Raw genomic sequence first — 14,533 nt, 5'->3', positions numbered from 1 at the left:
ACACACACACACACACACACACACACACACACACACACACACACACAGATAGATTTCTTACTTTATAGTTAGATTTGGAGGACTATCCCATGTATCCCAATATGTTTTGTGGGTCAGAGATTTCTTTTAATGGAGCAATTCACTGATCCGTGTCAACTTGTAATGTCAGGAAATAAAATGCGATCCCATTGTGTTTTCCGGGTATTTAGCTTTTTAAATAATGGAAGCAGAAACAAATTCCACTGTTTGTTCTTGTTAGCAGCCTGGACACAGTGTTCATCACAGGGTATTTAGAAATAACACTTCCCATTGACCTGTTACTTTGGTTACTAGTTGTCCATCATTCTTGATTCAAATGTCCCACAGTACACTTGGGTGTCTTGGATGCCACATGAATGTTGCCTTGGAATTGACACTTTGTTGGCCATTGTTGACAGGAAGTGCCCAAATCAGGTTTGGTCTCTGGGACATCCCAGACATGATGTTAAGCCACCAGGTTTGAGTCATCAACAGGTTTTTTGTTTTCTTTTACACCAATATGTCAAGTCTGCAAAAATACATTCAAGTTATTGATTTGTTATTGATGGCCCATAATACACCAGGAAAGAAACTGTTCAGTAGAATCATTTACAAGAATCACTGTATTTATTGACAAGAGCTTTAAAGCTCAAAGTTCAGCCACGCAAACTGAACACGACATTATTTATCCTTATGAGACGTCATATCATTGCCAGAGAATGGCAGTTTAATATTCTGTGGAGTTTGTTGCTAGTAAGTTGATGGAATGTTTCATTTATATCTCTTGGAATATGAGTTGTAAATAACATGCTAAATATTTCTTTTTTTTATTTATCTATTGCTCATGTACCATAACGTGTTTCCTTTTTTTACTGCACAAATTGTTATGCAAAAAAAAACAAAAAAACAAAAACAAAGTCGCTGATGAACTCTCCTTTTCCTACTGTTTGTTTATATGTATTTGACTAATTGCTGATAATAAACAAGGGAACTATTTGAAAGTGTTGTCATGTTGTTTAATATCTTCTTCAAAGCATATAGATAGAAATCTAATGTTAAGTTTTGACAGGTTTGACAAGTTCAGTTTTTGGTTCACACATTGCACATTTAACTGTTTGGGCCGAAGCCACCACTGAGGCAAGGACTGAAAAGCGGCACTCAAGACCAGGACAGTTTCAAAAAGCCGTCTTTACTTGCAGAGGTTCAGTACAGGCAGTCAGAACAGGCGAACAAATCCAGCAACAGGTCAAAGAGCAGATTACCAAGATCACAGATTTTGATCACAGAAACACAAACGCTAGACACGGAGGTACTAAGAAGAAATGGAGACAAAGGTGAACACATTCTATGAGGAAGTAAAAAAGTGAAATGACCCGGAAGTGTATAAGTAACCGCCATGATAAGAGCTGTTTGAATTCCTTCCTTCCTTCAGCATACGATACATTGGACCTTCCGTTGTCAAAGGACAGAAGATAATGCCGCCTCACAATTCCTTATAGCAGCAACATTTAAAGTGACGCACCATTCGGTCGTCCATGAAAACAAACGATACGCCTATCTTACACAGGTTCAATCATTACTTTTATACAGTCATAAACTAATGGGAGTCATGCTGATGACTATTTGTCAGGATACAGCAGAGTGCTTCGGATAGGCAATCAAAAATGTTTGGGCTGCTCTTGCACCCAAAGGTCAGGTGCACTGCAAAGTAATAAGCACCCTTCAGAGGAAACCGAAGAGGTGCCAGTAGTCAAGGTGGATGGGAAGTACTTTGAAGGCGCTGGTGACGTCTGCCTTAGACAGCCAGGCACCTTGACCTGCGAGGTGGAGGAGGGATGCGGCGTGAACAATTGTGGTGTACTGCATCGAGTACTCCTGGCTGGGGATTAGGCTGGTGATGCCTGGGATGGTGGAGCTGTGGGGGGATGAGAGCTCTATGATGAGTCTCTTTTTTCCTGAATATTTCCGAGTAGATTGGACTGATTCTGAATATGGGGAAAGGTGGGCTAATGAGTGGCTACATGTCAAGAGCCACGAGGAACGTGGATGGTTGATAGCAGCGAAAGATAATGGGAGAAGGTGGGATCTTCGGGACTGCTGGAGTTAGCTGATCTTCTTCGAACAGGTCGTTGTCGGAAGGAGTGAGGGTGCGCTCCAGGTCCATGTTCCAAGGTAAGCGGTTAAGGTTTTGATTTTTTTGCTCGGGAATCACACGACATGTGGAGGATGTGAACAGGTTCGTTGTGCTTAAATACTTCGGGGCGTGGTCCTTGTTCCCGAACTAAGTTTATAAAACTCAATGAATTCTCCTTCTCATCTCTCCTTGGCCTCATGACATTTCCATCGAGGTCACGGAACACTGCTTCGGAATAGACGTTAGGAGGTCATTTCTGGACCTTTCCACAGACTAAATACTTTCGGCAGGAGGAGGGGGGGATTAGGAACAGGTGAAGCTGATCAGGGTGGGGGAAGGTAAGAACTGGCAGCAATAGTTATGTACAATATGAATTACAACTATGCAGCCCAGAGAGAGATTCAAGCGACATATGCTATTTTCAGTTTGTTTATGCCAAGTATTAAAAAGAACAACTAAAAAAGGAATTATGTTTTGTGAAACTGTAGTATGTAAATGAATAAGGAATCACCCTTATTTCCTCACAATAAAATATTTATTCAAAATTACGAAGCGTATACAAAACACAAAGAAAGAAAGAAATATAATAATCTGGGAGATTTGTGTTTGTGCAGTTGTTAGTATATTAATAATAGTTATATAGATATTATTAAGAAATAGATACTATTAAGAACAATACTTTATGGTACAAAACTATATAACAACAGCATGTTATAGAAATATATAATATTCTTAAATACTGCCATTTTTGTGATATTTGAATATATGTGTTATGTACATTTATGCACAGTATAAACTCAATAAGCTCATTGACTGCAGTTCACTTTTGCCTCTGAAAGCTGAATATACCAACGTTACAACCAACCTGATGCTGGTTTCTCAAAAACACTGCAAGCAGCACTTCCAGTAGAGAGTAATGTGCATTCTGAACGGGCACATGCTCAGAGGCTCTGGGAACTCTCTACTATACCACACATCAAGATACTTATTATGCAGAGTGGGAATGTACTTAGTTACATTCCAGTCACACCTAACCCCTTATAAGCCCATATGCACATGTATGAGTCAGAACTGGACCAGCATGGCACCAACTATGACACTGTTAAAGTTGCTATTTCTCGTGCCTGTGTACGAGGGCCAGAAGCCTATTTAGACACGGTTTTCGCAGCTACTCCTTATGTGGAATTTCCCCGAGAAAAATACCTTTTGTTTGATCGTCGGTGCACCTCACGAAGAAAAGTGTGTTCCACAGGACGCTGCTGTATTAACTGATGAGTCGTGAAAAATTGCAGAAAATCTTGACGCAAACGAGTGACTTACAGTTCAAAAGTAAAAGGCCAAAACGTAAAGTTTGTTTTTATAGCGCCACCATCTGGCCAAAGCGCAGCACATTCGATGCTGCACCCCTTTGGGTCCCCATAAACCCAAGTTTGAGATATGATAAGGACACACACACACACACACAAATGAATAATTTAATAAGTAAATGTAAACTAATAGGCAAAGCTCCTGGTTAGCTCCAGTCGTATATTTACAAATGTTTTGTATGCAGCCATGTTCTCCTGAAGGAGAATGTCTTTGTTTGTTTGTTTCTTACATGAATTAATGGCGGAGAGGTTTGTATTTAACAGTATATTGTTTGCATCTTGCAATAAATATTAATATGTTTTTGATCACTTTGTGTTGTGTCTATTTGCCTGTTCTGTTCAAAAACGATGTGTTTTGAGGCACTGCTGGCCTTTCAATGTCATTTATAAATGCTTTATAAGGCATAAATAGTCCTCACTTTAGATGAGGTCACACAAAATACTTAATAAATGCTTTGTAAGGCATAAATAGTCCTCACTTTAGATGAGGTCACACAAAACACTTAATAAATGCTTTGTAAGGCATAAATAGTCCTCACTTTAGATGAGGACACACAAAATACTTTACTAACGAGTAGTAACTACCTTAATAAATCATGAATTAATCATGAATTGCAGTATTAATATGCGTTTATAAAGCATATATTAACATAGTCCCTAACCATTATATATATAAATGCATGAATAATGTACATCTAAATAAATTACTAACACTTTATAAATGATGTTATTAATCATCTACAACTCCTTAATAATTGGTTTGTAAAATATATAATACTTCATTTACAAATGGGGAATCCATCGTTTATAAAGTATGAAAACGCAATAATGAAACACATAATAGACGAGCTTATTAATCAAGAATAAAACGTTTATAACTGTTGTTATGAACTGCTTACTAATGAATTATTAATGTAGGAACACATAATAGACGAGCTTATTAATCAAGAATAAAACGTTTATAACTGTTGTTATGAACTGCTTACTAATGAATTATTAATGTAGGAACAATGCTTTAATAAATGATGAATTAAGTGTTTACTCATACTTTAATGCTTTATAGTGTGTAGTTATTATAAAGTGTTAAATCTGAAAGGACCGTTGTTGCAGATAATTGACGCGCACTCATGTCGGACTGTGTCGTTATATCACCACCAGAGGTCAGCGAAACACAGCTTAAGGTGTGCAGACGGCTCAGCTTGATGCAGGCAAGATGTTCTTCTGGTGATACAATGAGGCCTTCACACTTGCAATCCTTTAAATCTCTAAAAAAACAACAATATTCAGGTAATTTTGTCTCATTAGTTACGCTCTATTCTGAGAGGACTTACAGCCTTTAGAGAGACAGTTGTTTGTACTCAAGGAGGACATTCATTTCTTCATTTCTCACATGGCAGAATTGACTACAAAGACATTGAGTAGCTCTCTACATACCACCGACTGGATCACTTATGACTTAAAGCAGAGCTCACTGATTATAGCTCGTATGGCTGCGATCTTGCTAAAACAGGCCTTTTTTACACAACATTCCCTCTTTTCCATTTTGCACAGAACTGATCTTATAGGTTTTCTCTCAGAAACAAATAGGAGGTCAAAGGGACAGGCCAGTGCAAACTCAATGCTGTCATGAGTACTGGAAACAGAACATGAAAGTATTACCCTGCTGTGTTTTTGGCTGCGGATGTCCTAATGCAGTCATGTACATAGACAATTAGGTCTAATCATTCTGTTCCTCCATTGGCTCCATTGTTGTCCTCTGCTTGTTGAAGTCATGTAATTGCCTTTATCACCAGAGCCCCTGATTATGATCGGATGTTGGGAAGTAAAACAGAGACAGGCTACATGGTTTTGGTCCTCTCATTTAATCAGCACTTCACCTAGTCATGTCTCTGTCTTCCAATTAAATTCCCTCTCCGAAGAAAAAGGCTGCCCTGATCAATGAAGTCATGTTGTAAAACCCACTTCAAACGGGTGACTTTGCTGCGACCTCAGAGACATCAAGATCTGGAGAGAAATGTGATTAAGGATACTAGGTCAAACACTAAAGATCATCTCTGTTTCTAAGTTCTGTTCCCCCCGAGCCCAAAGATAGAAAGATGTCTCCTTTAACTGATCATCTACCCCCGATAAAATAAAGCACTGCCTCAGTCAAGTGGTGGTCTGTCTTAAAGAAGCTTCCAGTAAAGGCTGCTAATACTGTGGTGTGTGAGAGAGGAAAACCACGGACAGCTCTGATTAAATATCGTTCATGTTTTCTGTCTTTACATCATCTTTAGAAACCAGAGTCCTCAGACACCCGAACATCAGTCCACTGCACACAGCACAGTGTTCAGCAGCAAGCTGGTCTGTGATGATCTATAGCAGAAGAAACCAGAGGAACAAGAGAAGCAAGATGTGATGTTGTTCAATCCATATATTTAGTATGGAGTTGTAATTTCACTTTTCATTTTCAGCTGGTAAAAGGATCCATAACTGAAAGCAGAATTTCCTTTGGAGAAAACAGAGTGAGTCTACGGCTGGAGCAGGTTGTTCTTCTCTTGTTCTTGTTCCTGCGTGGTCAGATCGATTTTCATGCTAGATTCGTACAAATAACTCGAATTGTCTGTCATGTCTGTCATGTCTTGGTGGCCTAGTGGTGAAGATGGAACTTCAACATCCTCAAACCTTCGTAGCATGTCATTTGCTCCCCTCATTTCCTCTACAATGTTGCACAAATGCCCCGTTGATGCTTTAAAGAAGTATATCTTTAGCAAAGCTACAATGTCCTTTATCAATTTCCCAAATGTATGTTATGTTATCTCAGGTTGTTGACCTTCTCTTTAGCCTCGAAATCAGCTGGTTTAGTAATACAAGTTTGGTTAGTTTAACACCTGATTCCACGATTCAAAAAAGTAAATAAATAATGCTTACATTCACTGACAATATCATTTAACTTTCAGTGGCAACATTGCAGTAATCCTGACCCTGCACAGTATGATTAGATGGGTTTCCAAAGTTGGACACGCTACACACGCCACCACAGAAGAAGTAATTCAATCTTTTGCTGAAGTAAACATATCAATACCACAGTGAAAACATACAAGGAGAAGTCCTACATTCAAACTCTTACTTAAGTAAAAGTACAAAAGCATCAGCACCAACATTTATCTAAAGTACCAAAAGTAAAAGTACTCATTATGCAGGAATGGCCCATTTCAATAATATTCCCGGATTGTTATCATTGATGCATTCATGTGTTTGTAATACTAAAGATGCAGCTGGTAAAGATGGAGCAACTAATAATATAGAGATGGGTTGCTTAATCTATAATAATCATTTAAAAGGATGAATTGATTTATAATATGTATATATACAGTGGAGCAAAAGTATAAAGTATCATAAAATGGAGTACTTCAACATTACCCTGAAGTACTTGAGTACTTAGTTACATTCTACCGCTGCATGCAGGACACACTACTGTCTGCACTGGTACTTCAAATTGTCATTGGAGATAAATTGTGAGGTGCAGAATCATCCAACGTGAATTAGTCCCGGATCTCAGCAATAAACCTGCGAGTTCAATGTTATCTTCACCAATAGAAACAATGGACACAGCTACAAAACATGAGACTCAGGTTGTGATAAACCGGATTTATCCTGTATTCTCTATTTCCTTTCCCTTTTTTCAAGAATTATTTTGCTTGTAGACTCCCTTATGGTTTACAGCAGCATGAAGACAAAAGGCTACTTTACCCAAGTTAAGTTCTGAAAGTTTTCAGATAAATTGAGTCTCAAATCTCCGGCTGCCTTTTCACTTGAAGACTTGCATTCGCACCCTTCAATAAGCCAAATGGAAGCTCGAGTTTCCGTCCCCGCTCCTCGACGGTGAAGCCGGCAGTCATTCTAATTGTGATGAGGAAGCAATTGATGTGCAGCAGCTGCATCCTGTGACCGACGCTCCGCTCAGCTATTTGTCTCTGTCAGCTCCACCTCGGCCCGCCCACCCTTTCGCAATCTCCCTGAAAAGCACTGGCAGCCTCGACCGTGACTAGCCGACCGCCGGGCCTTTTGTCGCCACATGCGGTGCGAAGCGCGCCCTCGGCCCCCTTTTGGTCAAGCCCAGTTTGACTCCCATCCCTCGTGCTGAGTGACACTTCAGATGGCAGCTGGTTGGGCGGCAGCCACGGCAAAAACCTGCTGCCACCGTGTCACGGCCACGCCTGAGGGTCCGTGGCAACATCTGCCCTCACAATCGGGCGGTGGAGCAAAGCCAGCCAAACATATTCATGGTGCCGCACGCCAGCATCACTCAGCTGGGCAATCATCCTCTTCCACTCTCTTGTCTTTATCTCTTGTCCCTCCTCTTTACAGCCCAATGGTAAGCGATTAGGAACAGGCTACCCTGTCATTTCCTCCCCCGGCACTGAATGGCACCAAAAGGTCAGCTTGGAAAATTAGCAACTTGACCTCCTGATTATACTCTATCAGTGAGAGATCCGGTGCTGAGAAGAGGAAGGAGAGCAGGTGTTTGATTGAGAAGTTAGAAATGTTCTCTCGCTCCTTTTCTGTAGTGGCTGGCGGGCGCTCACATCACTCTAGTGAATTGGTCTCATTCTGTGACACTGACACAACTCAGTGGCTCAGTTCTAACTCTCTGTGCTTCGCTGATGCTCTACAGTGCCCTTGAAATGCAACGCGGCTCATATTTCCCTGCTGGCTGTCTATGTCAGTGACTAGGAGCCCATTCCAAAGCATTAGTCAAAGCACGAAATAGCTTTAGCATTTTTATTCACCCTTTTATTACGTACATTTTGACAGTAGCAAGGCCAAAGCGCTATCGGATGAGAGGCGTCTCTATGCTCGATGTCTGCGGAGGCCAGTTTTGTTATATTTTCACAATCATTAAGGGAATGTCGACTATACATTTGAACATTTCCAACTTTTGCAGGCCGCCTGTTAACCTCACAGGTGCTGCATGAAAATGAACAGTTTGAACCAGCCCGGTTACCGTTGGAATTACAACGCGATTTACATCCAGTGACAAAGTAGGAAGTAGTGTGAACTACAGAACACTGTTCGTGTTCACCTAACACTAACCACAAGCACTCCTGAACCCTAAGAGTTGTCGTACCCTTTATGGTAATGAGGGTGACTGTGGCTGAGAAGGTAGAGCGGATCTTCTCTCAATCAGAAGATTGGCGGTACGATCCCCGGCTCCTGTAGTCCGTGACAACGTGTCCTTAGGCAAGACAACAAGCCCGACCCCAAATTGCTCCCGTCGGCTGTGCGAATGTGTGTGAATCACATTTGGTGTCAAAGCGCTTTGAGTGGTCAGGAGACTAGAAAGGCACGATACTACATCCATTTACTGAAAGATAGTTTGCAAGACACCCCAGGTAGATATGGAAAACGTGATTACCTTCATGAAGACAATCACAAGTTTTCTGAAATTTTGTGTAACATTTTCAAAATTGCATATATTTTGAAAACACTTCAGATGAACCATATGAACTAAACAATGTCACCATGAAACTCTCACTGACATTTCTTTGTATTAAATGTTATGCTTAAATATGTAAATGAAGCATTATCTAGTAGTAACTTTTGGGGAATTTAGGTGAAATCCAGCGACACAAACGGACAAAGTATTGAAATAAAGACATGAATTTTGGAGGTTTTCTTTAGTCTGGAAGATAAATATATTGTATATAGATATTGTAAAGAGAAAGAATTGTAGGACCGAATGTATAAAGTAAACATCATCTTGGCTTTTGCAGAATCAGCCAGTATCAATGTTCCTGTCTGGCCATAATATTTCTTCCACATTCGATTTTTGTGCCATTATGTAATTTTCCTATTCTAAAGAAAAGTGTTTTTGGTCTTTATGGAGGAAGAATTTGGGGAACGAATAATTCTTTTTTCAAATTCTAACCTAATATATTATTTCCCTTTTGTGATTTACAATGCACTCTTGCATTTCAAATGTTAATTATTCCATAAACAAAACAAGCAGAGAAAAGCTAGGCTGACATATTAGATATTAGCCTGGTTCACCTCTAAACAACAGAACTCTGGTAACATGAAAAGCATGTCCAATGAATGAATGAAGTGAATCACACATCTCATTTTGTATATTTAACTAAAGAAATAAATGTTGTAAAAAGTACACTATATGAACTTGCAGCTTTGCTAACTATTTTCTAAGACACAATATGTTCACTTCAATAATATTCCGGATGTTTTCAACCTCTCAGGCAGCTCTTCCATTCATTTCACTCGAAACTTGAATTGTCAGTGTTCCATCATGATTGTATGAAAATGCAGATCAGCCTTCTTTACATCAGTCGGCACTGACAACTACATTCCTACACAGTCTTAACATGCATTTACTAAAGTCTCATTACCTGCAAAAGTACTGCAGTACTGAACATACTCGAACCAGTTGGTTGAGAAGAAATGTATAACATGTATGTATGGAGGTCCAATGCATTTATTGTAGGCCACTTCTGACAAAAGCATGTTCCAAATGAATGAATGCAAATGTTTAACTCAAGTACCGCTGAAACATAACAATCTCAAAGTAAAGGAAGCCACTGGTAAAAAGACTAAAAACGTTTTTTTTATGTTTTAGAAAATCAACAGCACTGGATTGATATGTGATTAAAAATATATTGTTTCAAATATAGAAAATGATTGGTATGTTCCCTCACCCATATCCAGGCAGAACATATACACCAATTCTGTAAAATCACAGGATCACATTTGTCTATCTATTAATTATAAAATATATTGCGGTTGCTGTAAATAAGTGTGTTAGTGTGTCAATATTACTCATTTCGACGAAATTTTGAAAAAGTTCAGTGAGAAATATATTCTTCTAAATACTCCCAAAAGGCACTGCACAACAGAAATATGTTCTGCACAGCAGGCACTGCCTTACATCCACTCAGGCACATCAATGACGAGCAACAACAAAAGTTAAAAGTGAAACTCAAAGTGAAAGTGAATGTCTATATTGGACGAGTCTGCAAATCCCTTGATTAAGTTAAGTCATGTGTTTTACGTATATCCGTAGTATAAAGGGGTCAGCTTAGGATCTGGTCCCTAGTCCTGACCCTACTGGACTCTGCACATTTGTAATACACTGGAATCTAAAAAACACGGTAATCTTGATCATTATGGGCCCTTTAGTTTAACCATAGAAGCAGATTGCGCTTCATTACCACCACGATGGAAGTGGGACGGTCTCTGGTGATTTATCTCTGCCTGCTCTACCACTGCATGCCATGCTGGGGCTGTGAAGGCTATCTGGGCCATTCAGAGCAGGATCCCATCAGCCCCGCTGGCTGAGTCATGGCGACAATGCTTGACCACTGCCATGTTGTAGCAATGAGACTGCTGGGGATTTATGAAAGCACAGCCTCTCCTGTCTTTTATTCTCTGCTCACCTCCCCGCCCCGTCTGTTCCCTCCACAGAAAGGATCCTATCTGTCTACCCCCCCGACTCAGAAACACACTCAGCACCTGAGCAGGCTTCAGTCACCTTGTCCTGTCTCTGCCGGCATAGAGTGCACACACACACACACACACACACACACACACACACACACACACACACACACACCGGCTTTCACTCATGTATAGAAACACACAAACATGATTCTTAATTGCACTTTCTAATACACAAATCTGGATGTATAATTTCACTCTCATATGAGTAGCACAATAGTGTCAACTCAATAGTCCACTTACTATAATTTTCAGTCTTTCAACCATATCTCATGGTCTTCATCGGTGAAATTGTCTAAGCTGTCATCACACAAACTATTAAATATGACATTTCCTACATTGCAAAAGTCCTTGTCATCCACGGCTGCATCACTAACCAGGCAAAGTATGTTGTGTATAATTTGAGTCCAAAGTCTTATTCTCTTCAAACCAATGACATATTAACGGATAATCCTTCAGATGAATTGGTTGTGTGAGACCTGTGGATACTGGTGGAAATGCAAAGAACATTTTAGTATATTTTCTAACAATCAAGGGACATTTTTACGAGGCCCCGAGAGTCAAGTGAGTTAGAATAAATCTGGTGAGTCTGATTTTAGTTGTTTTCTCTCCCGTGTGACTGAAGAACAGGTCAAAAAAAGTTTGGGCGAAATCTTATTACGGTTCTTCGCTTTCATCTGTAAAAAACAGAAGGAAAAAACGTTTTTCACAGGATGTTGTTATTGTTTGTCAGGATTGTTTTTTGAAATGTTATTTGTTGTAATAATCATTTCCGCCACAAGAGGCTGAAGTGCATCTGCCCCGTCTTCTAAACGCGATGACAGCATGTTTTCTTCCAGGGGAGTTTTTAATATTTAGAACATGGAGTTGCTCCCCAATGTCTTTTTGTAACCAAAATTATACTGATAAAAAAAAAATTGGCAAAACTTTTTCTCACATCTGTTTTACGAATGAAAAAAAAACTTTAAGAAACTAGAATTATTATCCGGTCAAAGCCTTTCCCCACCTGTTCTGTAACCACAGGAGACAAAACAACTAGAATGGAATAGAAAACAGATCACCACAGTTATCTCTCTCACTCGCCTCTCAGGGCTTCCGTACATGTTCTGTACAGTAGCGCAGGGTCTTATTCTTTATTGTTTTGACACTGACACTCATTTCTAGAAAATACAGCGTCCATCCATCCATCCGTCCATTTTCCTCCGCTTATCCGGGGTCGGGTCGCGGTGGCAACAGGCCAAGCAGGCTGACCCAGACCTCCCTCTCACCGGCAACATGTTCCAGCTCATTCTGGGGGATCCCGAGGCGTTCCCAGGCCAGCTGGGAGATGTAATCTCTCCAGCGTGTTCTGGGTCTACCCCGGGGTCTCTTCCCAGTTGGACGTGCCTGGAAAACCTCCAGTGGGAGGCGTCCAGGAGGCATCCTAATTAGATGCCCGAACCACCTCAGCTGACTCCTTTCGACGCGAAGGAGTAGCGGCTCGAGTCCAAGCTCCCTCCTGATGACCGAGCTCCTTACCCTATCTCTAAGGCTGAGCCCGGCCACCCTACGGAGGAAGCTCATTTCGGCCGCTTGTAGCCGCAACCTTGTCCTTTCGGTCACGACCCAGAGTTCATGACCATAGGTGAGGGTAGGAACGTAGACCGACCAGTAAATTGAGAGCTTTGCCTTCCGGCTCAGCTCCCTCTTCACCAAGACGGTCGGGTGCAGCGCCTGCTTTACTGCTGCAGCCGCACCAATCCGCCTGTCGATCTCCCGCTCCATCTTACACCTCACTCGTGAACAAGACCCCGAGATACTTGAACTCCTTCGCTTGAGGTAGGCACTCTGTCCCCACCTGGAGGGAGCAATCCACCGGTTTCTGGCAGAGTACCATGGCCTCAGATTTGGAGGTGCTAACTCTCATCCCCACCGCTTCACACTCGGCTGCAAACCGCCCCAGTGAATGCTGGAGGTCACGATCCGAGGAGGCTAACAGGACCACATCATCTGCAAACAGCAGAGAGGCGATCCCGAGACCCCCGAACCTGACGTTCTCCACCCCCAGGCTGTGCCTAGATATCCTGTCCATGAAAGTCATGAACAGGACCGGAGACAAGGGGCAGCCCTGGCGGAGGCCAACACCCACCGGGAACGTGTCTGACTTATTGCCGAGAATGCGGACACAGCTCCTACTGCAGTCGTACAGAGACCGGATCGCCCGTTGTAACGGGTCCGGCACCCCATACTCCCGCAGCACCCCCCACAAGAACCCCCGAGGGACCCGGTCGAAAGCCTTCTCCAAGTCCACAAAGCACATGTAGACTGGTTGGGCAAACTCCCAGAACCCCTCCATTAGTCTTACGAGGGTAAAGAGCTGGTCCACTGTTCCACGGCCGAGACGGAATCCGCATTGCTCCTCTTGAATCTGAGGTTCGACAAACGGTCGGAGCCTCCTTTCCAGCACCCTGGCATAAGCCCTCCCCGGGAGGCTGAGTAGTGTGATACCCCGGTAGTTCGAGCACACTCTCCGGTACCCCTTTTTGAAAATGGGAACCACCACCCCGGTCTGCCAGTCCCGACCCCCATGCGACATTGAAGAGGCGTGTCAGCCAGGACAGCCCAACTATGTCCTGAAAATACAGCGTGTCTTGTAAAAAGCTTGAAAGATTCTTACTGTAGATGTTTTCACTTGTTTTAAGAATATTGAAGTTCAAATACAACAACTAGCATGACAAAACGAAATGAAGATGTTTGCAGCTGAAGTATGCCAATATGTGAAAATGCGAAACACATTGTTGGATCCTCAGCAAATGTTGGGGATGTTGTGTTCAGCAGTACTATTTGCAATAATGCAGTAGGTTTTAGGTGATTATTAATATATTGGAATCACATCATGAACAACAGCTGGTGTGCCGTATTTGTTCAGGTTTGGGGCACTCTTGTTTGGGGCTGGGTGGAAGACGGGAGCTGCCTGGAGTTATTGGCAGCGGAGTTGTGAATGTCAGCTCATTCATCTACATCAAGCACACAAACCAGCAGCCAAGGTGAGACGCCTTTCCTCACGAGCGTCTGTTTATAAAGGAGAGAGAGTGAGAGAGAGAGAAAGAGAGCGCGAGAGAGAGAGAGAGAGAGAGAGAGAGAGAGAGAGAAAACTTCGCTTTCTTCGTCCTCGCTGCGTCTTGGACCAATCTCCTCTCGTTTTATTCGTCTTTTTCCTGCCTCTCCCCCTCCCCCCTCCCTCATCTCGTCCCCTGCCCTCCCCAAACCTAGAGCTAGAATCTCCCTTGGTTGTGTCGCGGGCGCGTGTTATAAAGCGGAAAGCCCCGCCGCTCTCTTCAGATCGGAGCGCTCCGACCTGCTGCGCGCGCCAAACTGTCAGACAATCAGGACCCGAGCCTGCTCACAGCTATGACCCTGCCGCTCTCTCTACCTGGATTAACTCTCAAGTAACCGCCGTGTGTCGCCCCCACCTTCCCTCCATCACCATCACAGCCCGCAGCAGCAGCAGCATCTTCATCCGCCCCCCCCCCCCGCCCCCCCCCCC

Source organism: Anarrhichthys ocellatus, unplaced genomic scaffold (genome assembly GCF_004355925.1).
Source record: "Anarrhichthys ocellatus isolate YVR2014 unplaced genomic scaffold, GSC_Weel_1.0 scaffold96, whole genome shotgun sequence".
Lineage (NCBI taxonomy): Eukaryota > Metazoa > Chordata > Actinopteri > Perciformes > Anarhichadidae > Anarrhichthys > Anarrhichthys ocellatus.
The sequence above is the reverse complement of the archived record's forward strand: the minus strand, read 5'-3'. Positions refer to the sequence as shown.